At 48.1% G+C, this 9,000-nt stretch overlaps 1 protein-coding gene across 1 annotated transcript in view; it reads left to right on the top strand.

The window, feature by feature from the left end:
* The first annotated feature begins 363 nt into the window (after window positions 1-363).
* LOC135827620 (uncharacterized) overlaps window positions 364-9,000 on the top strand; it is a 134,277-nt gene continuing 125,640 nt past the window's right edge. The window contains exon 1 of the mRNA XM_065340086.1: window positions 364-456. The gene's annotated coding sequence lies outside the window, so the exon portion shown is untranslated. The remainder of the gene's footprint in view (window positions 457-9,000) is intronic.

Genomic DNA, 9,000 nt, shown 5'->3' with positions numbered 1-9,000 from the left:
TTTGTGTGTGTGCGTTTGTGTGTGTGTGTGTGTGTGTGTGTGTGTGTGTGTGTGTGTGTGTGTGTGTGTGTGTGTGTGTGTGTGTGTGTGTGTGTGTGTTATCCCATCACTAGTTGCTGTGTCTAACGTAGCTGTTCTTTACCAATGCTTCTGCGATGGGCAGGTCTGAGATCTGAGGTGTGTGTTTTTTTTGATGTGTGTGTGTGTGTTTGTGTGTGTGTGTGTGTGTGTGTGTGTGTGTGTACATGCATGCATGAGTGTGTGTGTGTGTGCGTGCAAGGGTGCGTGTGCATCAACATGTGTATGATTGTGGGTATGTGTGTACATGTCTTGTCTTTAATTTTCTGCTACTTCCAGGACGGTGACACACCATTACATGATGCAGCACGGCGTGGTCATGTTTCCACAGTGGAATATTTTATCACTTCTGGACATTCGTTGGAACCAAGGAATAATGTAAGTCAGATTATCCCTGATGCATGATCGTTTTTATGAGCAGAAAGAAGAATTACGCAGTTGAATACTTTTTTGCGAGTTCAAATTTCTATCTTCCATTCTTGACTTCAGAGGGAGATGTTGTTGACTGCTAGCAGATGGGCTTGGGTGGTATCTTGTTGGGTGGTGGAGGTGATGTTGGCATGCAGTGTAGTGTCATCTGCGAATAAGGCTTGGTCAGCACCGGCTGGTACGTGGTCCTTGCAGTCGTTCACGTATATGAGGAAGAGAGTCGGACCCAGAATACTGCCCTGGGGGACTCCAGTCTGAATTGAGAGCCTTGAGGATGTCTGGCCACAAATGACCACTTGAAGGTAGCGTTCAATGAGATAGCTGCTGAGCCACTGGTGCAGTTGCCCACGCAAGCAGTATACATTGTACTTGTGTAGCACACCGGGGTGTGATACGCGATCAAACGTGCCGGCTATGTCAATGGTGAGTATGCGTGCTGCGCCTTTCTTCCCGGCTGTATGCAGCCATTGGTTGTGGAGGCTGGAGAGGAGGTCGGCTGCACTATGGCCATGGCGAAATCCAAACTGTCTTGTGGAGAAGACGTCGTTCTACTCGAGGAAATTAGTTATTGTTCTGTTGATGATTGTCTCCATCACTTTGGACAGAATACACAAGAGCGAAACTGGACGGTAATTGGAGCGTAGAGACTTTGATTTCCGTTTGAATATAGGGACTATGTTGGCAATATTCCATGTCTTGGGCTGTATCACAGTTTGGAAGCATTGTGTGAACAGTGTAGAAAGAGGTTGTTCCAGTTCAGCAGAGCAGGTTATCTCTCAGGTATCTCCATGCACGTCATTTCCTCACTGTGGCAGCAGTGCACACAGGGATCCACCAAAGAGGGTCGAATGCACAGGTTTTCAGGGTATTAGAGGGGATGAATCACTTCATACCCTCCAGGATCCTCTTTGAGATGCCAGTGCATGACAGGTCTGGATCAATCCAAGCAATAGCTGCCCAATTGGTGGTTCTGACCAAGTGACGGAGCCTGGCCCAATCTGCATGCTGATACCTCTGTAGTATCCCTGTCTTATGCCGAGCTAGTCGTGGTTACTTACGCTGATTCCAGGTATGGCATTTTCTTTCCTGTCTTCCTTCAGTCTCCCTGTTCTCTTCAGTCTTCCTTTATGCGAGTGTGTGATATCCAGTTTAGTTTGGTAGGCGTCTGATCATAGTGAGCCACATTTTACCTATTTAACCTGGTGAGAGAAGTGTGTGAGAAACCCCTTTTACACATCAGGTGTGTACCGGAGTAATTTCCCACGATGCAATGCATTTTTTTGAAATTGTGAATTTCCTGGCAGTTTGAGCCCGCGATGTTTAGAAATTTGGCTGTCTTTCACGTCCTGTTTGGAGGACCATTCTTTCCCTGACCCCAAGAGATCGTGTGAACCTGGTGTGCTTTTACTTCTATGTTATGATTTGTTATCAGTTCATTTCTTCTGTCTACTCTTAACGTTATCATTTCCGATATAATTTGCCATCTTCCGGTTGACGCTGGGTACATAACTCTTCGCTAATTTTTGAAAATCACGAGGGCGTGATTATCTGTAGGAAGGGAAGGTGTAGTATCCCTGGCCGGCTAATACGGAAGTAATACGGAACTAATACGGAACTTTACCTGATGTATATTTTGTGTATCTCCGTTTGTAAGCGTACGACGTCTGTTGCATAAAAGCTGCTGCGCATTGCTGATTTCATTAGATTATTAAGATTGTATAGCAACGACAAAGCTAACTCGAAGAAGAAGTAGTCAACCTCTAGGTGTGCGCCGGAGAGAAAGTCATTTATTTGCCGCTTCTTCTTTTACTAATAATTATATCCCAGGTGTGTACCTGAGAGAAGTAGAATAAAACTAACTCTTGTTGATTGCACCGCGCCTACCACTCGGCTACCTGTTACACTTCCATACTGTTCTAGATATGGGAGGCTCGCGTGATGCATGGATCTGGAAGTCGGCAAGTAGACAGGCATGGTCAGATTTGCCAAGAGGTGGCAAAACAGAAACCAATGATTCTATGGGTAGGTCGGTCATCATCTGGTCCAGTGTGTTGCAGCCGTGCTGTGGTTGATCGACTAGCTGTTCAACACCGTGCATGTAGCACGTGTCCTCTGCATGCTCGACACCTCTAGTTGTTATGCTACTGTGGAGCCACACTTGGTGATGTACATTGAAGTCCCAGCAACTATCACAGCAGAGTTGCGGCAAAAATGGCACAAAACTGACAAGGAGTACTGAGACATTCGGCGACCTGACTCCTGGCTCCAACACTTCTCCAAGGTGCAGAAACCAACAACCTTCTAACTTGGAAGGCTCAGTTTCGAAAAGGTCCAAGAGGAGAAGGAAAGCGCAACGAAGAAGAGCACGAGCTACGCGCCACGGGAACAAAGAATGCCAAATGTTACTGGATTATGACGAAACTAGTAAGACTATTGGACATACCGGCCTTACTACAACTCGACGACGCAACAAACCACCCAACTTGGGAGGCTCAAGTTTATGTGGAAAACAATGAAAAGGGAAGCTAAGCGAAGACGAATTGTGACAAACCGAAACGTCAACATTCTACTGAACTTCACTACACTGTGTCATTTAAGTATGATAGGCTAATTATGTGCAGTAACAAGTTGTTCCACACGACGTACGTTTCGCCGTATAGGTGGTTATGGCGGCTCATAAGGTGTGCAAAGTTGAACTCGGATGGGGAGCCAATTAAATTATGGTGATAAAGAAGAAGGACAACATGTTATGAGTTATGACTAACTATCCACCAACGTAACCAGATCTTATACAGTCAGCGAGTGCGACAAAATGGTGGTTGGTGGACAGTTAGTCATGACTTTGTCCTTCTCCTTTTCAACCAAAATTTAATTGGCTCACCATCCGAGTTCATAATTCATTGTATTTGCTCTTGCTTATATATCACCTGAGGAGAAGGTACGGAAGTTTACTCGCGAAACCATTAGTTTTCAGAACGTTGTTGAAGAGCCCGAGGTGTTTCCTATCAACATTTTTCCTCAGCTTCATTAGCCTGGAAAAGGATAATAAGTTACTTGCGTCACCTCAAACGTGCTCGTAAGTCCAATGTCTTGAAGAGATCTGGTATATGTTTCCAAGATGGCTATTCGAGGATCGCAGCATCTCGGCTTCCTCCGGAATCCCTCTCGAATGCTGGACTCCAGGTGTCATTGTGTGATCTGCAAGCGCTTTGTCCTCCCGGGCACAAACCACTCTGGCTCGCCCCATCCAACAGTGTGGCCATCGCCTAATCGGTGAGGGACCCTACCTTTGCCTCCTGTACAATATGCATTGTCCAGATGCACATCGCTTTCTGCAGAGGATGTTGCCACCCCAGCAGCCCCAATCCCAAACAGTCCACTCCACCTGTAGTGCGTTTCAAAGATGTAACGCCCACGCACACCAACTGGCAAAATGAACTTCCAGTCCCTTCCCAAAACAACCTGTGTCGAGCCTACCCTCGCGCAGTTTTCCCCGTCTGGAACCAGCTGCCCGCCGGAGTCTTCTCTGGTCCATTTTGCACCAAGAACTTGCAACATTTCAAAGTTGCAGCCAACCGCTGTTTGAAGAACAACGGATGATCGTGGGTGCATGATCATCTCTGGGTATCAGCATCATATCTGCCTCACCCCATGATTTTCAAATTCCGCTCCATGTACTCATTCCAATAACGTGTTTCCTTCTTTTCTCTCCTTCTCCTCCTAACACTCTCTGTCTTATCCTTCCCTTCCTTCTAATGTACTGTCTCTCCTACTAACATTTAGTGTCATGTACCTGTCACTTCTTTAATTTTTCTTCTTCTTTTTTTTGGTGCGTTTTATGTCCCCATAATGTCGAGACCTCAGGTCGGCTGAGGCCAGAAAGCCTCACCATCACTATGCTCCAACTATGCAATTTTTTTGTCTTTGCCCAAGAGCCATGATCAATGTGGAAAAATGAAAAAGGAAAGAAAAACCTCCCTTGCCTAGGCATTCACAGAACGCTTGGAGCACTCTGCTTTCTGTACAAGCCCCATTGTTCAACTGGCCCAGATATGCTCCTCGCCCGTCTTCCACCCTGCGCTACCAACACATCAAGCCATAGCACACAACTGCATTCATCACACCAGTTTCAGCTCGCCCCACTGAGAACGGAATGATGTACTTTCATCCTTCCCTCAGCATATTGTGGAGGTCTGGAACCAGCTCCCGCAGTGTGTTCTTCTGAACCCGTGAACAAGGAAAGCATTGCAGATGTTCAAAGATGGACAGGCTACGAACTAAAGGCAAAAGACGAAAATGCTCTAACTCTGTTCCCTCTTCCATTCACTTCTAGACTCTCTCATATTTTACCTACTTTCCCCTTAGTACCCCCCCCCCCCCCCCCCCCCAGTTCATGGGAGCACTCTTTGAGCACTCGGTCAGGGATGTTGTCCGGACCGGACGCCTTGCCAACGTCGAGCTGGTTCAGGAGGCGTTTCACTGTTTGCAGGCGGAAGTGGATTTGGGTAAGTGGGGTGACCCCGGGTTCGCGAGCATGAGGGAGATCCCCCCCCCCCCCCCCGGCCCAAGTCATCATCTCCAAGGCTACGTTATTGGCGAAATAGGGACCAAGGTAGTTCACTTTGGCAGCATTCATATGGAGTTGTCGACCAGCGTCATCCACCAGGCATGGTATATGCGAGCCGTGACTGGCGCCAGCAGCAAATTTCAGCACTGACCACCATTGCTTGTCTCTAAGGCCTTCGCGTGACAGTTTCCGACAAACTCTCAGTTCCCAGGGTGTGCAAGCTCGCACATTCGCGAGGATAGCATCTTCTACTGAGCTCATAAAGCAAGCCTTGTGGGCTTCGCTGACAATATTGCATCTCCAGGTCTTCCATGCCTTGTCTTTAGCGTTAATTGCTGTGGTGCACTCAGGAGTCCACCATTTGGGGTCTGCTGGGCGGGTAACAAGCTGCTTGTCGGGGATAAATTTCTGCATCCCGCTGGAGATGACGTCACTCAGCTTTCTGCAGGACTCTTCAGGGTCGTCAGTCGCAATGGTGGACCAGTCAGAAGCGCCCCCAATCTGCCTGATTGTAGCGCCAGACAGTCCTGGAGGTAGATTGCTCAGCATCAGGGGTGAGCTAGAAGTCGGCAAGAACAACCCCATGGTCAGTGCAACCAAGTGGCGCTTTGACAGTGGTGTCTATAGGAACGGGCATGTTGGAGAGGATGAGGTCCAGGGTGTTCAGACCCCTAGTCGGCTGCAACATGCTGGTGGAGTTGAAGCTCAGCACACAGTTCTTCCAAGGCCTCTCCAGCTACAGTTGTTTTGGTGCTGCAGAGCCAAGTCTCTTGATGGACATTAAAATCCCCAGCTAGCACCATGTGAGTGCCGTGAGTGCGGGCCATGTATAGTGCAGGTCCAAGATACTCAATCAGACAGATGTCGTTGTCCGCACAGGATCCAGGCTGAAACAAGGCACCGATAACAATAGATTGTTGCGTAGAAAGACTCACTGCGAGCCGGAGGACTTCGTGGTCATCAGTGGGAATGGTCGAGGTGCCCCACTGGGAGGCCGGACTTCACCCATACAGCAATGCCGCTGCCAGATGCATCCCGGTCACGTTGGATGGGAAGCTAGTATCCTGGAAATATCGTCTCAGAGGCTACAGTCTTGGCCGAGAAGTTCGTTTCTGTGATAACTGCTATGTCAACGTTATTGTTGAGCAGTGCATGCTGGCACGCTTCCAGCTTGTTGGTGAGATCAAATGTGTTGGTCACTAGCCAGCGGAGCAGCGGAGCTGCACTGATCAATGGGGGTGGGGGGGGGGGGGGCGCTAGCTAATGCCGTACCGTCTCTGTCAGCTTTGTCAGCACCATCAGTTGTAGGGGCATCTCTCGCAGCGCTGGCAGGGTGTTGTCGGTTGGGCTTCGCACGGTATAGAGGCCTTGGCCAGAAGTCCGGAGTTATCTCGAGGCTCAGGTCTGTGGCATCTATACATAGCTGACACCTTTCCTGTCTGCGTTGTGTGGATGCTGCCGATATGAACACTGGCCGTTGATCCCCTTGCCTCGAACTTGGGTAGCAATGAAGCCGAGATCCTATGTCCAGCAAGCTGCCCCTCCCTTTCCTCCACCCGTGCCATTCCGTATGTCTCATTGCCGCCTTGCTGCTTTGTGCCGTCAAAATACCGATGTATGTGTTTTGTAAGAACAGTATGATAATAAAGCGCACGCATCCGCCAAAATGTGCCATAAAGTGTTGTTCCGCTTGATGCGCTTGAGTCTCGTCGTCGTCGTGGTCGTCCTCCTATATGTAATTCACCGTCTACTGTTGAATCATCCTCTTCCGGTGTAGATATGCCAACTTGCTTCTCATCCTTCACATGTGTGGGGCTGGAGTCAACCCAGAGAAATGTAAAAGTTGGAGAAAGGCCCACCGAAAAACCAACCAAACTGTGAAAGGATCCATCAGCGTCACAGGAAGCCAAGTGAGAAGACGTACTGGAGAGGACCGACTTACAATGACAATAGAAGTGATAACCAAAGTGGGTGTTGGACAACGTGGAAGACCACGTAATTAAACCAGAACTTTGAGACTAGAGAAGCTAGAGTGAGAAGCTCCATGAAGAATCATACTGGAGGAGATGCAGCTGAAGGGACAATGAACTCCACCAGGCCATGAGATGGGTACTGTGATGTCACGCAAAGGAGAGATGACAGGACACTTGAGGGGACAACAAAGAAATGAGCCCAGAGTGGTGCTTCATCTATCTAAAGCCATCTGTCCACGTATGCTAATTGTCGGGAGTTGTACTGTAATGACGTTTGCTCAGTACTGTCACGTGGTAGAGGTTCATTGCATTCGGCTGTGTTAGAAGCGTTGTACAAACTAAAGTTTGATCCTATGCTTTGTTTCCAGAAAGAAAATGTATTGTCTGTACAATTTATTGATGCTATTCCTCGTCGATGTGGGAATAATGCTACACAATTTCTTCACTACGCAGTTGTTGTTATGTTGAGTCCGAAGAAGGTCAACTGACGACATCTTCTCCAGACATTACAACGGACAACAGGAACAAGTTATTGGGAACGACATTTGGGCCTCAACCAGCGAAAACAGCCCTTGGGTCAAAATTTTCAAAATTCCTTTTTGGTTAGAAATTTGTTCAAACACATCTACTGAAGGACCTCAGCCAAGCAAAAGTTCAATATTCCGATTCTAAACGGGTGTATGCACCAATATACAAGGTGTACTCCAAATTGGTGCAATGTATGTATACGATATATGACCCGCGCTCTGCGAAAACCGACCTTAGGTGCTTCGTAATTTTTTCGAGAAAAAGAACAAAACGTCACGGTCTGTCGATTTTTGAAGATCACAAGGTGAGAGTCATGGCGGAACGAAGCAGAAGACAGTCGCTAGCTCAAGTAATTGCTGTGGGCTTCTCCCAGAGGTTTCATCCGAACTCCTTTACGATGAATAGTCATTTTTGGCCTGGTCCAATCGCAGTTCTGATGACAGCAGTGCCAAGGAGAGTTGGATGTGGAATAGCAGGACGCAACGCTGATCGAGCTGGACGGCCATGCGGAGGAGAATTTCGATCAGGCGTCAGTTTTGCCACCAGCCCAGCCCCTCAATGCCGGCAATAAACAGAGTGCAGACCAAGAAAAATCGGTTCAAGTACTGTCTACAATCCAGGAGGCGCGCGACAAGTTTGACAAGGGCTGTAGTTGTTCCGCACTGGTGCTGTTTGAAGAGCGTGACACTTGAAACCTTGCTTTACATTTACAGCGCGCACAGCGCACGTCCTGACCAAGTCAGAGCGCTGCTTGTGTGTAGGCGGAAAGCTAGGCGTGCTCAGGAGACGTGGTGAGGCTACCCAGCGCGTCCAGCATGCTGGGAGATGTGATAGATGGGGCTCTACTCTGAACTACTGAAGACTACAGTCAGTGGCTGGTGTGGAAGTCATGTACATAATGTACGCATGTCAGGAAGTCTTTGTGTATGCCTCCAGCCCAGGATCAAGCCCTGGGTGCTGAAATCTGTGCAGGCTGCTGTCAGTGCAAGTGAAATCAGCCCAACACAGGATTTGAATGAACTCTGGAATGCACTGCCTGTGGAAGATGTTGTGGAGCTGAAGCATGTTATACTTTATAGAGCATTATGCTATAGCTCATGGCCTCCCTTAACCTGCAGATCCACATGGGCACAACAAGCCAGTACCAACCTACATGTATTTGCCAAGTATCACTACGAAGAAGCTTGTTCACCAGGCGTTCACAAAGCCTGGTGGCAAAGCTGCATACAGTACGTTTGGCAAGATTTGGAAAAGAGACTGCCATGATATCACCGATTATGAAACAATGTGTGCGGCAGATGTAGACATAACTAGATGTTCTACTACCAGTACCAGATAAAACTATCAATATCCTTTAACCCGGCATTGATCCGAGCTTCTTCACTACTTTGCACCTGCCTCTACCCATCACTCTGGCTGGCATAT

The sequence above is a fragment of the Sycon ciliatum genome, chromosome 11, assembly GCF_964019385.1.
Source record: "Sycon ciliatum chromosome 11, ocSycCili1.1, whole genome shotgun sequence".
NCBI classification, from domain to species: Eukaryota; Metazoa; Porifera; class Calcarea; order Leucosolenida; family Sycettidae; genus Sycon; species Sycon ciliatum.
The sequence above is the reverse complement of the archived record's forward strand: the minus strand, read 5'-3'. Positions and strand labels throughout refer to the sequence as shown.